Raw genomic sequence first — 19,286 nt, 5'->3', positions numbered from 1 at the left:
GCCAGGTGTGAGGTCTTTACTCTCCTAGGGCAAGGGCTTTCACACCCAAGTCATGGTTCTAACTAGGGAGTTCCATTTTAGCTAACCATCTCATGAATAATGCAATACTCTAAAACCACAGCCCAATCTACTTCCTAAACCATTGTAAATTCCTGTATATGGGTGTAACTCAGCTATAGTTCTAAGTATCTATTCTGGTTTCTCCTACGGTCAGAAACTTCTTTCTTCCTAGGTGATGGTAGATTCCTGTGAAGGGCAGTGACCTAACTTTTACTCAAACTGATAGTGTAATACCAGGGGCAGAACTGAATTCCAAGCCCAAGGTCTTGCTCAAGGACGTTCTAGGACTGTTGAAACACTGGTGGAAGGCTTTAGCTATGTCAGAATTCAATAATACTAACATGCGGGAATGGAAAATTAATGTATGGGTTAGCAAGAACGCCAGACTCCAGGAGCGAGTTTCTGTGAAACTCTTTTGCTTCAGTGTAGTGCTTCTAATCCTCTCGGCTTGTCAAGCTGAATCGATCAGAGCGCGTGGCAATTGTCCGCATATTTATTTTATAAATATTAAACCTTGAGCCAGGCAGTGTGTTGACACACACATTAGGCAGGCAGAAGCAGAAGGATCTCTGAGTTCATGGCCAATCTTGTCTACAGAGTGAATCCTAAGATAGCTAGGGCTGCACAGAGAAATCCTGTCTCAAAACACACACACACACACACACACACACACACACACACACACCAACCACAAAACAAAAGAGAAACAGTAAACCATAAATGTAGAAAAACATGTATAGGATGAGCTGTATATGACAGTCTCTAAAAATTATACTTATGAAATAGCAGTGCTATTTTACCATAGCAAAGTCCTACCTGTGTGACTCATTGATTTCTTATATCAGTAGGCTTATAATATAAAACTCAGAGGACAATTGTACATATGTTCATTTCTTTTTTTCCACGTATGTAGACTTTGACTATGAACATTATTACTTCTTTAAATGAACTATAACATGTTAGGAGATTTTAATTCTTAACCTGTTTATTTTCACTCACATAGATGGGATTTTTTTTTACAAATAAAATATGCAAGTCTAGCAACACAGATGTTCCAAGTATAGTGTCTGAAAAGCCAACCCATTCTTTCCTATTCTGAATTTGCATATCAGAAATTCAATACAAGGGAATGATTTTATTTTAGGACTGAGTCAAAGCTGCTTTCTTATCTCATGATCCAAATGGAAGGATACCAAGAACAATGGAAGACATTTAATTGAGAAGTATAGAGTAACAGTTCCCTTCAGCAAGGGGAAATCTGAACATGGATTGCCAAGCAATACTAGGAACAAGAATTGCTTTTATAACGTAGGAAGGGGCCAATTTGTTCATGTGTATATACAATCTAAGCATCAGGTTGTGGTAAAACTAATTATCTAATTAAAATATTTGGAGAGTTCAATGGGTAGAGTCAAGGGATTGAATTGATTGGTCAAGAGATAGAATTGAAGAGTACAGACTCAGGAAAAGCCCACCATAGGCCCCATGTAAAAGAAATCAGAAAATTAAAAAGAAGAAAGCCTGACAATTTTTTTTTGTTTTTTGTTTTTTGTTTTTTTTTCTTTTTAATGAGGCTGGGTAGTCTTTGAAATCCTGAGCTCTTTATTTGGCCCTAGCCTTTTTCACTCATTGTGTAGAGTTTACTAAGAAACATTTTTTCTTACACTTAGCTTCCAGTTTTGCCAGGACATACATACACTTTTGTTTGCTTATGTCTGTGACCTGACTAGTTGTCTAGAGATTAGTTTTCTTACTTCTAATTCCCCATCACTTTGAATTAGAAGATAGAGTATTGTAAGTGACTACTACATTTGTGACTTTCTTTTACTTCAAATTAATGAGGATTTACATTCTGCACAGTTTAGACCTCAAGGCTACTAAAGGCTAAATGCCCCAGCAGGGAAGGGTAGTTAGTGAATTCATTCACTATTGGTTTAGATTTAATAAGGCGCTCTGCTTCTCCTCACATGTGTGAGTTACGGAAGAATTATTCATTTAGGCTAAGTTTAGCATCCTTGTCTGGAATTCCAAGAGAGTTTCCTGTATTATTAAGCCAATGAGCCAAGGAACGTCTATTCCCTAAACAATTAGCTCTCGTAAATGAAGTGTAGGAAGAAAGGCAATCCAGGAATTCATTATTTGTTCTTCCTGGGTGCAGACATTAACTAGCATTAAGGCTCCTTGAGTTGTGACATATGAGGTGTAATTCAAAAGGAAGAGACTGATGGCTTCTAGTCACCCCAAAAAATCAATCACAGCCCTTTATAGTTACACCCTCACACTCATTTCTCTTCATGGAGGAATGAATTTGTATCCTGGAAGTAAAAAACTGTGGACCCTGTAGGTTTTATATTTTCCCCATACTATTCTCAACAATTTATAACTGCCATTTGTAATTCTCAGTTATCAATATCTTTTATTACCCATTGTTTGACTTATATGTTTTTACAGAAGTATCCAGATGCCACAAAAGTGAAAACCAGTCATCTCTCAAATAGTGTAATTCTACTTCAGTAGCTTATGTCGGAACCTATGGATACAGTAATGATTCAGTCTATTGTGTGTACTTTGCTTCGCGTATTACATCTGAGCTGTCTTCAGTTTCCATTGCTTGACTCAGCCAGGAAAATTACTTTTAGCCAAGAAAATGGAGTACTTTCTAACAGTTTAGGAAGTGGCAGTTAGTTTTTTAATATGTAAATATTACAATGTAAGGCCGAGATGTTTTATAAAACACAGCCTCAAGAATCTTAAGTGAAAATACTACATCTGCTACTTGTTAGAATCTTGAAATTATGAAATTAAAAAAGTAGATATATGAGGCTGGAGAGGTAGCTCAGTGCTTTAGAACACTGGCTGCTTCTCCAGATAACCAGGCTTCAGTTACTAGCACCCACCTGGAAAACTCACTACAGGCTGTAACTCCAGTTCTAGGAGATCGATCCCTTATCCTCTTTTGCTCTCCTGCCTCAGGCTCTAAACAGTCTGATGGTGCACATATATACACTCAAGTGAAGTACCTATACCCATAAAATAAAAATAAAATTAAAAAGTAAAAATACCTATTACTGAACATGATTACTGAACATGTCAATTATATATTTTATCTGAATATTAATTTTATAAGATACATGAAAAATTTCTGGTGCTAACAAGTATAAATACATAAGAACTGAATTTGATAGACATATGAACTACATTTTGAGTGAATTTTGAACCAGAAGTTACTGAAGACCTCATATTTGTCATGATGCCTTAATATTTGTTCCTCTCTCACAAATGGTAATAAGGATGATTAGCAAATAAAATAAGCACACAAGATGACTTATGACAGCACTTGAGACATTGGAATGACATTGTATTGTTCTTTATAATATAAAAATCATCATGATTAATAAGTAAACTCTTTCAAAATATTCAAGCCTTAAGGTAACTGAATACAAAGGCATAGTAAAAAATACATAATTCTTATTCCTTAAGATAAGGAATCCTCATGATTCTTGTCTTAGCTTACCCAATTAAACAGCATAAAATAAAATATTCAAAGAACATTATATAACTCACTGTTTAGGATTTTCTGTTTCCTTATTCTGAGTCACCCATGATTGTTTTGTAATAACCTCCAAATCAAATGAGAACATGTTTGGATTCCTCAATACATGTATTTGCAAACATATAATGCATATGTGCATATGGTTGATAGCCTAGGAAATGGTATCTTATTTATTTAATTATTTACGTTTTACTCATGCAACAATCCTATGGATATTTGACAAAGAAATAGAGGAAACAAACACTAGAAGAAAATAGAAGAAAAAAAGATTTTATTGACTTCCTCGATCGCCAGGATAAATTTTAAATTTTAAACCACTTTATCCTAAATGTGCGTAAGATTCAGCTGGCATACATTAAGAAAGTTTAATTTGTTTATGGCTGAGCTAGCTGTTATTAGCTCCATGGAGCCATGGATTGATTATATTGTGTCTTTGTTGTATACATGACTACCTGATCCTATTTTTACTTTGATTATAGTAAACAGAAAAAAACTATCAGTGTTTTCCCAAGTATTCAATGTTGGCCCATCTAAGTGTTTTTTTTTTTTTTCTCATAAGTAAATGGAAGATTTTAGTGCTGGAATTCAGAAGATATTGGCGATTTGTATCTTATTTTTCCAGAAGTCAGAAGAACAACTCTCCAAAGCTTAGAAGCTGGAACTTCAAGCCAGTAACTGGAATACAGAAAATGTTAGACGCAAAAGAAGGTAGTTCAATAGCTTAAAGATCACTTGTGATTCACTAAAGCTTACAAAGTTGTCATGCTCTGAAATGCACCACAATAGTGACTATATGCAAATTTATGAGTGTTCTAATTTTACCTGGACAGCTGTTTAGTGTCCAAATATGGCTAGTGAACTGACTGCTAGAAAACATAAAACTTGTAAAACTCTCAAATTTCTGTAATTTTTATAAAAGTTTTGAACAGAACGGCTCTCCAGGTGATAAGTCATTTGGGAGAATGAAACTTCAAAATAAAAAATCAACCTATAGCCTTCGTTGCACATGTACCAGAATGAAATTTCTGTGAGATTTGAAAAGATCGCATGGTAAATACATCAACAAGGTACCTTTGTTGTTGATTTTGGTTTTATGCAGAACCTTTCAGTCTTTCATCATATTCAGTATTTCCTGGCCAAGGAAAAGCCAAAAATTGAGAGGTCTAAGGCAAAAGAAGAACAATCAGAACAGCTGTTCAACTTAGAACCTATGCAGCCAATTTCTGTTTCAAAAGTAGCAAGAATTGGGGAGCAAATTCAAAATTTATATTTTGTATCACAAAATTAAATAGGATATTCACAAACATAATCAATCGATAACCATTTAATTCTCTCCATAACTTAATCAAGACAGACCCAATTACCTAGAGCAATTAAGAACCAACATTTTCCAAGTTGCTCAATAGATTTCAATAAAAATAAGAAACCCTAAAAGAGCTATTTACTTTTATACATTTCAGTGGAATTTTTGTAATTTAAATCTGCTTCAAATAAGTGTGTTGGTTTTATGGTAAAACAGAACATAACTAACTAAAGTTACAATTGTCTCTAGAACATAATGAGAAGAACATAATGAGAACAGTTCATTTGTGTTGTAAAAAATCATTAAAAATTATTTGTTTCTATTTGGGAATCATATGCCTCATATCCCATCATATAGTTTTTGCATCTTTCCTTTTGTAACATATAATTTTGTTTCTTCAAATTTTTATTAAACATCATTTTGAATTCTTCACAGTATGTGAACTGAATTGTCTACATCTTTTTTTTTTCTTAGCATACTGGGTCCTACATCTAAAATCAAAGCAACCAAAACCACTGCTACCACTACTATTACCACCATTAACAACAACAACCACCTCAAAAACAACAAATACATCACCACCATTAATAACACAATTCCATCAAAAACAATTACTACTGCCACCACCAAACTCTTTAACTATGTGTAAACCAGTCCCTTACATGTGGGGAGTGATGATAAATAAGCAATAGAAATCCATGCTTAACAGAGCAGAAGTTCACGGCAGTCTAGCCTGGAAAGTAAAGACAGTATTGAATGTGAACTGTGGCTGACAAGTTCTGAAAAGTAACTGTGAACAACTTTGAGAGTTTTAACTTTGTTTAATCTTACAAAAATTAGAATTTTCTAGGATTACATCTGGAAAATCAATCAAGTACTCAGTAAATTTTGGAGATAAAGAAATAAAACCATTAGGTTTCCAGTACTAAGAGGAAATGGCAGTACTTTAGACAAAGCTTGACTGTGGTCTGTTCAACAAGGATTCACAATGTTGTAGATTCTGCCCTGTTTTAAAGTCTAATTTACATGGGGGATGGAAACACTCAATCATCACTCAAAATGTGTGCAAGACCTAGAGAAAGGACTCTTACTCTAACTAGAAAACTTCCTGCAGTTTAACATTAATAAAGCAAGAAGATGATATCCTGGATACCAGGAGAGAAAAGACATCAATGATCTTTCTGACTCCTGAACCCCGCACTTGTCAGGCCCAATTTGCTAGGCAAGGTATGCTGTCAACTGGTGGAATGGACTTGAGGCTTTTTCCACAAGAGGAATATTGAGAAATGTGTGTGTGTGTGTGTGTGTGTGTGTGTATGTGTGTGTGTGTGTGTGGGCGCGTGCGCGTGCATGTCTGTGCAATTATCAATATCATATCAGCACAATATATACTATGAAAAACAATCTCTAAAATTTCTGATGTTTTAATCAAAGAAATTTATATTCCTGTGCCACTTTGACCCATATTACACTTTGATCAATTTATTTTTCATATTCTCTTGTGTTCATATTTCTTCCTTTCTTTGGATGGTTTGCCTAACCAAGTAAGTACATTTTCCCCATCACAGTGAATACATTCACATTGTGTTATTGCAAGGATACAGACCTTAGAGACAGGGTTAAATGAATTTTAACCTTTATTTCATCTTGCCTTAGATGTGGGATTAGGTGCATATTTGAGATTCCTGGAAAGCATTTTGGCTCTTGGATGAGTGGCCTTTACTGGCCTGTGTTCAGTCCTTCAGCCCATCAGGACCTATGTCCTTTTATATATATATATATATATATTTCTTTATATACATTTCAAATCCCATTTCCCTCTGCCCCCTGAAACTGCCTATTCCATCCCTCTCCTCTGCTTCTATGCAAGTGATCCCCCAACCACCCACACACACACACCTCCCCACACTTGAATCCCCCTACACTGGGGCACTGAGCCTTCACTGGACCAAGGGCCTCTCCTCTCATTGATGCACTGCAAGGCTATCATCTGCTACATATGCAGCTGGAGCCATGGATCCCTTCTTGTGTACTCTTTGGTTGGTGATTTAGACACTGGGAGATTTGGTTGGTTGAAATTGTTGTGCTTTCTATGAAAACCCCTTCAGCTCCATCAGTCTTACTCTAACTCCTCCATTGCAAGCCCCATGATCAATTCAATGTTTGTCTGTGAGCATCTGCTTCTGTATGTGTCAGGCTCTGGCAGAGCCTCTCAGGAGATAGCTATAACAGGCTCCTACCACCATGCATTTCTTGCCATCCACAATAGTGTCTGCATTTGGGGACTGAATATGGGATGGATCCCCAGGTGGAGCAGACTCAGGATGGCATTTCCTTCAGTCTCTGCTTTCATGAGTATTTTGTTACTCCTTCTGAAAAGAACCAAAGCACCCACACTTTGGTCTTCCTTCTTCTTGAGCTTCATGAGGTCTGTGAATTGTATCTTGGGTATTCTGAGCTTCTGGGCTAATATCCACTTATCAGTGAGTGTATACCATGTGTGTTCTTTTGTGATTGGGTTACCTCACTCAAGATGATGTTTTCTAATTCCATCCATTTGCCTAAGAGTTTCATGAATTCATTGTTTTTAATAGCTGAGTAGTACTCTATTGTGTATATGTACCACACTTTTTTGTATCCATTTTTCTGTTGAAGGACATCTGTGTTCTTTCCAGCCTCTGGCTATTATATGTAAGACTGCTATAAACATAGTGGAGCATGTGTCCTTGTTATATGTTGGAGAATCTTTTGGATATATGCCCAGGACTGGAATAGCTGGATCCTTAGGTAATATGATGTCCAATATTCTGAGGAACCACCAGACTGATTTCCAGAGTGGTTGTACAAGCTTGTACTCCCACCAACAATAGAGGAGTGTTTCTCTTTCTACACATCCTTGACAACAGCTGCTGTCACCTGAGTTTGGTCTTAGTTATTCTGACTGGTGTGAAGTGGAATCTCAGGGTTATTTTGATTTGCATTTGCCTGATGACTAAGGATGTTGAACATTTCTTTAGGTGCTTCTCGGCCATTTGATATTCCTTAGTTGACAACTGTGAAAGCAGAAAGTAAAGGAGAATGTGGTGAAAATACATTGTTTACCTGTGTTAAATATCACCATGTAACCACTCTCTGTGCAAATACTAAAGAAGACAGGCAAGAGTACATTATATATATTAAAAAAATTTGAATCAAAAATAAATCATGGAAAGTATATCAAAAGCACAAAATCTTGTTTATGCTTGTTTATTACTGAATGCAAAGTCAATAGAAATGAAATGTTAAAGAGAAAATTCAGTTATTATAAAAGGAAAAGAAAAATATTGGTCAATATATTCAATGAAATTCTCCTAATTACAATAATTTCCTTAGTAGTTTTGTAGCACTTAAGAAACAACCTTTAAAAGTTTCTTGGAAATAACAAAAGATTCTAATGGCCCCACTTATTCTTAGTATAATAACAAATGACAGGATCAAACACTCCTAAACATCTCTATAGGAACAATGGTTCCAAAAATAAAGCTTTGCACATACAAACTCACAGTGTTAGAACAACATACAAAATATTTGTGGATACACAAAAGACATAACCCCAACACAGAGAATAGGTGGGTACAAAATCCTATCCCCAGCTTAGCAGATATTGGCATTTGGTAGCTATTGAGAACAGGAGAATCAGTTTTCCATAATACTCTTTCCCATATTGACTGTGCCACTGTAGAATGTCCCACTTTCAATAATATATGGGAAACTTCAATACATGACTCATATATCACTCACACTTTACTGCCAGCTTACTCTGGGCATGTTTTTGCTGCTCTGTTGCTCAATCCTTCACTGATTGCAGTGGAAGAAGAAGTCACCACACTCCTCATTGACAATGGTTCAGGCATGTGCAAAGCTGGCTTTGTTGATGACAACACCCCGAGGGCAATGTTTCCTTCCACTGTCATCATGATGGGCATGAGCTGTAAAGACTACTCGGGTCATGAGGACCAGAGCCAGAGGGGAATCCTGACCCTGGAGTATCCTATTTAGCATGGCATTGTCACTAACTTAGATGACATAAATAAGATCTGACACCATACCTTCTACAGTGAACTGCATGTGGACCTTGGGGAGCACCTGGAGCTTCTGACCCCCTGAATCCTAAAAGTAACAGAAAAAAGATTACTCAAATAATGTCTGAAATGTTTAATACCCCAACCATGTATGTGGCCATTCAGATGGTGCTGTCCTTATATGCATCTGAGTGCAAGACTGACATTGTCATGGACTCTGTTAATGTGAGTTGCACATATAGTACCCATCTGTGAGGGCTATGCCCATTCCCCTGCCATCTTCCATCTGGACCTGACTGACCAGGACCTGACAGATTAGAAGATCCTAACTGAGCAAGGACACAGCTTTAATGCCACTGTTGAGAGGGAAATTGTGACATTAAGGAGAAGCTGTGCTGTGTTGCTATGTTGCCCTAGATTTTGAACAAGAAATGGCCACTGATGCATCCTCCTCCTTGAAGAACATTTATGAGCTGTGTGATGGATAGGCAGGTGATTACCATCAGTAATGAGTGATTGATTCTGTTGTCCAGATGTACTCACCTAGCCTTTCTTCCTGGGCATGGAGTCCTATGATACCCATAAGACCACCTTCAACTCCGTCATGGAATGTGATATGGATATGCACAAGGACCTGTTTGCCAAAGCAGTCCTGTCTGCTGGTACCACCATGTATCCAGGCATTGCCGAACAGGATGCAGAAGTAGACCACAGCCCTAGTACCCAGCAATATGAAGATGAAGATTATTGCTACCCCTGAGGACAAGAACTCAGTCTGGATTGGCTCCATCATGGCCTAACTGTCTACCATCCACCAGATGTGGATCAGCAATCAGGCCTATGGCAAGCTGAACCCTTCCATCATCTACCAAGTGGTTCTAGAAAGACTGAGCAGGTACCAGGAATTTACTACCTGCGCTGGTTCTGATGTATCCATTTGCCCTGGAAAATGTACACATGAACGTGTGGGTAGACAGTCCAGAAGCCCAAGAGAGAACCAAAACCAACTGGCAAAACAAACAAAAAGACAAACAAACAAACAATGAAGTGAATCTTAATTATTTTCTGCTCTATATTCATAGTTCAGTACCTTGAACAGTTGTCATCACAGGGCCATCATCCAGCAACCAAAGGAAGGAGATGCTGAGACCTACAGTCAAACACTAGACAGAGCCAACAGAATCCAGCATAAGAAGGAGAGTAAGGATTGTAGGAGGCAGAGTAGTCAAGGACATCCAAGGATGAGGCCTACAGAATCCAATAACCCATGCTCATAGAGTTCTCAGAAATTGAAGTAAGAAGCATGACCCTGATGGGTGATCTAGGTCCTCTGAATACTTTATAGTTGCAATGTTTAGTATTCCTGTGGCATTCTCAACAGTGGAAGTGGGATGTGTCTCTTATTCTTTTGCCTGTGCTTGAAATCCTTTTCTTCCTATTGGGTTCCCAGGTCCACATGATATGCCTGTTCTTATTGTATCTTGTTAGACTATGTTTAGTGGATATCAGTGGGAGGCTGCTTTTTCTTCTTTTTAATTCTGTCTTTCTGTCTGTCTGTCTGTCTTTCTGTCTCTCTTTCCTTGTTGATGGGAAACAGCAAGAGTTGTTCTGGGGGGTTTGAGGGAGAAATTAGAAGAAGTGGAGGGAGGAAAACTGCATTTGGCAAGTAAAACATGTGAAAAGAAGAAATGTTTTTGTTTTGTTTTGTTTTGTTTCTGAGGCAGGGTTTCTCTGTGTAGCCCTGGGTGTTCTGGAACTCACTCTGTAGACCAGGCTGGCCTCAAACTCAGAAATCCACCTGCCTCTGCCTCCCAAGTGCACTGCCCTGCATAAATGTTTTGTTGTTGTTGTTGTTATTGTTGTTGTTTTTAAAGAAAAATAAAAGGTTTAAAAAGAAAAACAAAAAGTGGTGTGGGTAGAGAAGGGGATGCTGACAGGAGGTAAACATGATAAAAAAAACATATACTAGTATACAGTAAGAATTTATAATTCATAAAAACAATGTAAGGGCACATCTGGTGCCACCATGCAGAAAGAATAGTCTCTAACATATCACTCTGTTTTCCCTTTATCCACTGGGAAACATTCTTTTAGCAAAATAGTCTTCAAAAGAATATCAGCCTTGTATATTTCATGCAATAGAAATGTTTTAGAGGTCATTGAATGTTCTGAAGACACATAAAATGGCTCCATTGTGTTTCATTTGATGGAGGCAATATCATCATAGAAATCCTTCACTTTAGGAACCCAATTGGCAAATATATTCCATAAATCCATGTACAGATTTGCACAATGCAAGCATGCACTATTATGCAAGTGAGTGCATATTCAGGGACAGTGCATTCTTGTGCTTACAAATGTCAGTTTCCTGAAGGTCTCTCAAGTCTTTTGCCTTCTCCCACACTCATCTTAGCAATGTTGTTTTGCCTAAAGAGTGATTCGGCTAAATCATTCTGAAAAGCTTATGTGTTTGAGTTTGATTCCCATCCTGGGGTACATTGGGAGATGGTCAAAACTTTAGGATGAGCTATGAGAAGGATATTAGGTCAATAGAGATGAGCTTCTAAAGAGGACCATAGAACACTATCATCTTGTTCCACTTTATTTTCCTTTACTTGGGGTGATAGTCTCTACCATGCACTCCCTACCAGTAGTCTTTCATGGCCTAAAGCAGTGGGTCTCCCCAATCTGGATAAGAGCTACTAAAGCCATGAGCCCAAACCAAACTTTGATCCCAAAGGGGAATTTTTTAGAAAAAAATCACTAGTGCAAATGTTTTTTCTGCTCTTTATTGGATTGCTTAGGCATATGCTTGCAACTTTATCCTTAGCTCTGAAATATCCCTAAGCTTATAAGGCCATTGACAAAATATCATTTTGGGGTAACTTCCGTGCATAGGTTTGAAAATATCACCTTCACCTGGCAGTGGTGGCGCACTTGGGAGGCAGAAGCAGGCAGATGTCTGAGTTGGAGGCCAGCCAGGTCTACCAAGTGAGTTCCAGGACAGCCAGGGCTATACAGAGAAACCCTGTTTCGAAAAACCAAATGTATATATATATATATATATATATATATATATATATATATATATATACTTCATAATGAGTTTTATTCTTTTAAATTTCAATTTCTCTGAGGTTTTTATTCTTTATTTTTCTTATCTACTGGCATATTTTACAAGACAATTGCTTGTTGTATTAGTATTATTTCGGTCTAATACTGCAGTATGTATTCAAGAGCCGGGTGCTTTATTTTAGTCACCAAAGCCTCCAGAACAGTCTCTAGTTCATAATACTCATACTTGACTGATGAGTGAATAATTACATTTAAAGATTCTATATCCATAATTCATATCCAGTTGTATTTGACTTTAATATGTATGCTTTACAAATGCATTCTTCTCACATGTTTCCCTTTGGCAGTAAAAGGATGTTATTCTGTTTACCAGCTTTGTTGATATTTTGTGTGTGTTAATTTAATTAAAGATGTATTTCCTCCATAGCAACTGTTTTCTTTCTTTACCTCATTTTCAAAAAAATATAAATTTATTTTGAGTAAAATTCAGAAGTTTTTCTATGTGGTATGATGCATTTTGGTTGAGAGCTAGTTCTCATCTTCCATGGCAGCCAACTGTAGGATATGAGCAACAGTCACAATCACACCTGCCATGGGTTAAGGGAGAGCAATGACTGAGCCTTAGTCACTGACTGTGCTGATTCCAATAGGACACTACAACTTTCATTAGATAACTGTTGAAAACTACATTTATGCTATAAGAGTTTGGATAGAGGACATTTGTATTCACAAATTGTTTTGTTATAAAACATGTTCAATGATAACAATAAAACCTAGATAAAACAAAACAAATAGACAACAAAAGAGAGAACCAAACCAAGAGAAAGTATTTCCCATTCTTTATAAAGTTATCAAAAAACCCACCTAAATTGAAAGCTGTGCTCATTAGATGTCTTTAAATTTTCTGAATTCATACGTCTCACATTATACCCCTACCAGTTCTCATAAAATTAATTCACACCCTTTAATTCAATATTCCTTCAGTTTTCCTATTTCACAAGAACGTCCTCCCTTTGGATCTTCTGCTTGGTTCAGTTTCTGCAGCAGTATTGCTAGTTTAGTGGAAGGAAGCCAGAAGGTGGTGACTATTTACAGAACTGGTTTGGAACTTAAGAGCTTAGTATAGGGCAGAGAAGACCATTTTCATAGCACCCTCTTAACTTTCATAAATGAAAAAACAATAGTGGGACACTAACAGATGGATTCTATATCATACACTCTAATACTATTTTTTCTACTATATTTTATTCTTCTCTCATATATTACAGAGCATCATGACAACTGTCACAGGATTTAGGTGCTATTGTTATTTTATACTCAAATTTGTGGAATCAAAAATTGAAGAATTATGGATAATAAATTGATTACCCACATAACTACTGATGAGATAATAGATAAATAAATACATATCATAGATATTCGTGAGTTGAACTTAATAAGAAAACATTGAGTACATTGGGGATATTTAAAATTATTAACTTTCAGAACTCAGTGATCCACTTGAATCTTGCTTTTATTTACAAAGAGATATGTAAGCAAGATACAATTTGTAAAACACAAGAAAATCAAGAAGAGGGAAGACCAATGGGTGGATACTTCATTCCTCCTTAGAATAGGGAACAAAATGCCCATGAAAGGAGTTACAGAGACAGTTTGGAGCTAAGATGAAAAGATGGTCCATCCAGAGACTACCCCACCTGGGGATCCATCCCATAATCAGCCACCAAACCCAGACACTATTGCATATGCCAGAAAGATTTTGCTGAAGGGACCCTGTTTAGCTGAAGCTATGCCAGTGCCTGGCAAATATAGAAGTGGATGCTCACAGTCATCTATAGGATGGAACACAGGGTCCCCAATGGAGAAGCTTAGAGAAAGCACCCAAGGAGCTGAAGGGGTCTGCAACCCTATAGGTGGAACAACAATATGAACTAACCAGTATCCCCAGAGCTCGTATCTATAGCTGCATATGTATCAGAAGATGGCATAGATGGCCATCACTGGAAATAGAGGGCCCTGGGTATTGAAAACTTTATATGCCCCAGTACAGGGGAATGCCAGTGCCAAGAAATGGGAGTGGGTGGATAGGGGAGCAGGGCAGGGGGAGGGTATAGGGAACTTTCAGGATAGCATTTGAAATGTATATAAAGAAAATATCTAATAAAAATAAATAAATAAATTTTAAAAAAGATATATAAGCAAGAAACTATCTTTGTTTCTCAGATATATCCATCTGTTATTTTTAGGTTCTAGGTATAAGCTAACTGTTGGCAACTGTGAATACTTGTGGTAGACAGAACTTTATGCACAGCAGCTTTCGTATATTGAGTTGTATATACTCAGATACATTATGTGGCAGATGGTGAGGATGTGTTGATGAAGAAGTTTAAGAGAAAATTCATACCATGTCAATACTCTTCCTGTGCTGTGTCCTATAGCATTCTTTTAGGTCGACCTTACATGCATCAGTTTCCAGTGGCTTCCTCTGGCTGAATGTTGTAAGAGCTGGGACAATTTTATTCAGTCGTTTATTCATGTCAGATGATAAGATTAGTGTCTATGTGGTCCTAACCATTATATCATTGGACTTATAAAATATGCTGATTTCAGCAGGATTTGTTACAACATTTTAATGTTTTTCCCACCATCTTTTTCTTTTAAATGAAAAGACAAAATTTCCAGAACCATCCAGTATCAATGTTTTGGATCCAGGTTTGGCTCCAGTGAGTTACATTTCTTCGTACTAAGTTAAATGACCACAAAATAAATAGACCTACTATTTTAAAAAGTTGTACAATAGATATCCTGAAGTTAAATAGAAGCAATACCTTGACTATTTACACGAAAAACAGCTGAGTCCTCCCTCTTTGATTTTGATGAAATTTGTAATATTTGTATTCACTCTATCAATAGAGATTTAAAGTTATTTTGATTCTAAGAAATCTGCTAGAATAAACTCAAAGGGAGGCCTTATATCTTGATGAATCATAATGACAAATGCAGTATCTATTCTCTAAGTACAGGAGGATCCCTTCTCTATATAGATGACATTTTGTTCCTCCTATTATATAAGAAGTAGAGACAAAGTGTGGAGCAGAGACTGACTGCCCCACCTGGGGACACATCCCATATACAGTCACCATACCCAGGCACTATTGTGGATGCCAACAAGTGCTTGATATAGCTGTCTACTGAGAGGCTCTGCCTGTGACTGACAAATGCAGAGACAAATGCTCTCAGCCAACCATTGGACTGAGCACAAGTCACCCAATGGAGGAGCTAGAGAAAGGATGAAGGAGCTGAAGGAGCTTCCAGCCTCATAGGATGGACAACAATATGAACTAACCAGTAACCCCAGAGCTCCCAGGAACATATCCAGCTTCATATGTAGCAGAGGATGGCTTTGTTAGACATCAATGGTAGGAGAGGCCCTTAGTCCTGAGAAAGCTTTATGTCCCAATGAAGGGGAATGCCAGGACAGGGTAGCTGGAGTGGGTGGGTTGGATAGGGGGTTTTCAGAGGGGAAACCAGGAAAGGGGAATAACATTTGAAATGTAAATAAAGAAAATAGCTAGAAGAAAAAGAAGAAGAAGAAGAAGAAGAAGAAGAAGAAGAAGAAGAAGAAGAAGAAGAAGAAGAAGAAGAAGAAGAAGAAGAGGAAGAAGAAGAAGAGGAAGAAGAAGAGGAAGAAGAAATGCAAACCTAGCTTATAAGAGGCGTGTAGAGTGCTGTCATATTCTTAGTATCTAATACAATCCAATACAATCCAAGAGAATGCAAACTTATTCCACCTAAGACCTGTGCTCTAATTTTCATAGTAATACTATTCATAATAGCCTGCAATAGGTAAAAATCTAGATGACCATGGTCCAATGAATGAATGAATGCATAAAAAAGTGTTATATATGTACAATGGAAATGACTCTGTAACACATAGTAATGCATATTGACAGATCTTAAATTTGGTCAAAACAGAAAATTATTGTAGTAAATAAAAAAAAAGTTAGTCCAGGAGAGCTGCTTATTGTCCAATAGCATTCATATAAAATATCTAAAATTAGCAAATAGAACTAACATGAATTAATCACTATGTAGATGTGGGTATAAGGATGTTGGCCAATTGAAAAAGACCAATATTATTGATTATGGGACTTTTTAAAAGAATGGCAAAATATTCTAAAATTACATATTGAGGTGTTTGTACATTATAAACAGAAAATTACTCTTAATTTTGCACTTTTAGAGGTGAGGAGCTTTGAGTAGGTGGTTTGACTTTCAAAAGCATATTTTAAAATGGAAAATATTCCATTGTATTTAAGGGATAATTGTAATAAATATCAAAATATTTTTAATATTTATCTAATACTTCAAGAGAAATTCCCCTAAGAATTTTATTCTAGACCAATTAGTTTGGTGATGGAAGGCAGTTAAATTATCTTAGAACTATTGACCTGTGGACATTGATCAGTTCATCATGTGTTTGCCATGGAAGCATGAGAGCCAGTGTTCAGATCACCATAATTCTAAATACGTCATGGGCTTGAAACTTGCTTGTAATCTCAGCATTTAGCAGGCAGAAACAGAGCATCTCATTAGCAGTCTGGCTTGGGAGACTAGTAATCAGTAAACCATAGTTTTAAATGTTAGACATTGCCTTAATATATAAAGCAGAAATAAATCGACTTTTGGAAGACATCTGACATCAACTGCTGGATTCCATATGTATGTACACACAGGTATGCCCCAATATATTTATGCACACAGACATGTGAATAAGCATATAGGTATTTACAAGGAATATAGGCAACACCCATGCAAAAATGATATCATCAAATCACACAAATGAGATTATTTTTAATAATTTAAAAACTATAGTTTAATTTTACATTTTGCAAAACATTTCTCACTCAATCCTTTATTCACCTTCATGAATATCTAGTATGCTGGATCCAAACTGTTTTTTTTTTTTATTGCAATGGTCATTGTTTGTTCTCAGTATGTTTTGCTGTATTTAAAGAAAGTGAGTAGAGATAAGAGTCCTTCTTACAAGTAGACAGAAATCGAGTTTTCTTTTAAAACATTGAGGATTCATAGTTCCTAATCCACTGATCATGGCTGGTTCTTTTAGCACCATTAACTCATATTGCCTTGAGACTAACTTCTTCTTCAAAGACAATTGTGCTGTGTTACTGTCTTAGTCAGGGTTTCTATTCCTGCACAAACATCATGACCAAGAAGCAAGTTGGGGAGGAAAGGGTTTATTCGGCTTACACTTCCATACTGCTGTTCATCACCAAGGAAGTCAGGACTGGAACTCAAGTAGGTCAGAAAGCAGGAGCCGATGCAGAGGCCACGGAGGGATGTTCTTTACTGGCTTGCCTCCCCTGGCTTGCTCAGCCTGCTCTCTTATAGAACCCAAGACTACCAGCCCAGAGATGGTCCCACCCACAAGGGGCCTTTCCCCCTTGATCACTAATTGAGAAAATGCCTTAGAGTTGGATCTCATGGAGGCATTTCCTCAACTGAAGCTCCTTTCTCTGTGATAACCCCAGCTGTGTCAAGTTGACACAAAAGTAGCCAGTACAGTTACTAACAGACAAAGTCACAGCACTCAAGAGTGCTCTCCACTACTAAATAAAGCTTTGTCTCCACAGTAATTGCATCTATAACTTATATGCTGTTTTGTTAAGGATCAACTCTCACTCCTCCATTTCTCCTGGCAATGGTGCTAAAGCTAGAACTTGGAAGTCATTAGAACAAGCAAATCTGTGCTTCTGAAATTGCTCATTGTGTTTACTATCTGATAATTCAGGAGTGACATCATGTTCTATGGGAACACAGTATACATTAAGCGAAAGTCAGGTTCAAAAACTCCCTAGGATGGTCCATCTAGAGACTGCCATATCCAGGGATCCATCCCATAATTAGCCTCCAAGTGATGACACCATTGCATACACTAGCAAGCCTTTGTTGCAAGGACGGTGATATAGCTGTTCCTTGTGAGACTAGGCCGGGGCCTAGCAAACACAGAAGTGGATGCTCACAGTCAACTATTGGATGGATCACAGGGCCCCCAATGGAGGAGCTAGAGAAAGTATCCAAGGAGCTAAAGAGATCTGCAACCCTATCGGAGGAACAACATTATGAACTAACCAGTACCCCAGAGCTCTTGACTCTAGCTGCATATGTATCAAAAGATGACGTAGTCGGCCATCACTGGAAAGAGAGGCCCATTGGTCAGGCAAACGTTATATGCCCCAGTACAGGGGAATGCCAGGGCCAAAAAATGGGAATGGGTGGGTAGGGGAGTGGGGGAGGGGGACTTTTGGGATAGCATTGGAAATGTAATTGAAGAAAATACGTAATAAAAAAAAGAAAAAAAAAGAAAAAATGTATTGACATTTGGCTATCAAAGGTCTTCTTTCTTCTTCAATATCTTATATTTATAGATTTCATCTCTTGATGCTTCTAGAAAGCTGCTAATGACTATGGTGATCCAAGATTAAATATAAAAAGGAAGCTGAGGAGTTGTTCCATGGGCAAATGCCCCTCCACTTCTGGAAAACTCCTGAACATATAGACTGTGACTTTACCATTCCACAAGTGAACGATTTCTGAGATCTAAAATTCAGAGTAAAAGGAAAAGAAATAGAACAAGAACATGCTGAGGAGTATTTTCATTTTTGACGTAAGGCTCGGGAAAATGCAATGTGCTTGTAAGAATAGTTTCATTGGAGCAGAGGTAAATATTCCTGTGGTTTATTTTGGCATGTGTACTGCCAAAAGAACATCACATTTAAGATTTTTGTTTTGAAAGTGAAATCAGAGGTTAGCCCAAGATAGCAAAAGGCTGTAAGGCATCTTTGTAAAATAACCTTTGAGGCTTGGAACATATTTGTAAGCAAAGTCACTCAAAATTCCCTGACTTCAGTAATAATATAAGCCTGTTTAGTTATATAACTCCTCAGCTACTTGAGAAAGTATACTTCTTTTGACAACTGAGAAAATACAAAATTGGATATCATTAACCTTGAATTCCTGAGGGCATGCTATTTTTTGCTTAGTAGGAAACAATTGAATCCAAGTCTAGACATTTGGGAACAATGGAGAAAGTTGCTTGTTTTTCATATCCTATGATACATTTTTGCCATAAATCTCATTTGTCAAAAAACAATCACAATCAAAATCCTTCCTAAACTTTCAGTTTATCTTTTATTCAGCATCTCTTTATGCT

At 37.2% G+C, this 19,286-nt stretch overlaps 1 pseudogene; it reads left to right on the top strand.

Moving 5' to 3' along the window:
- Window positions 1–1,324: 1,324 nt before the first annotated feature.
- Gm35703 lies at window positions 1,325–17,931 on the top strand (annotated as a pseudogene).
- The last annotated feature ends 1,355 nt before the right edge of the window (window positions 17,932–19,286 follow it).

This window comes from Mus musculus, chromosome 5 (assembly GCF_000001635.26).
Source record: "Mus musculus strain C57BL/6J chromosome 5, GRCm38.p6 C57BL/6J".
Lineage (NCBI taxonomy): Eukaryota > Metazoa > Chordata > Mammalia > Rodentia > Muridae > Mus > Mus musculus.
The sequence above is the reverse complement of the archived record's forward strand: the minus strand, read 5'-3'. Positions and strand labels throughout refer to the sequence as shown.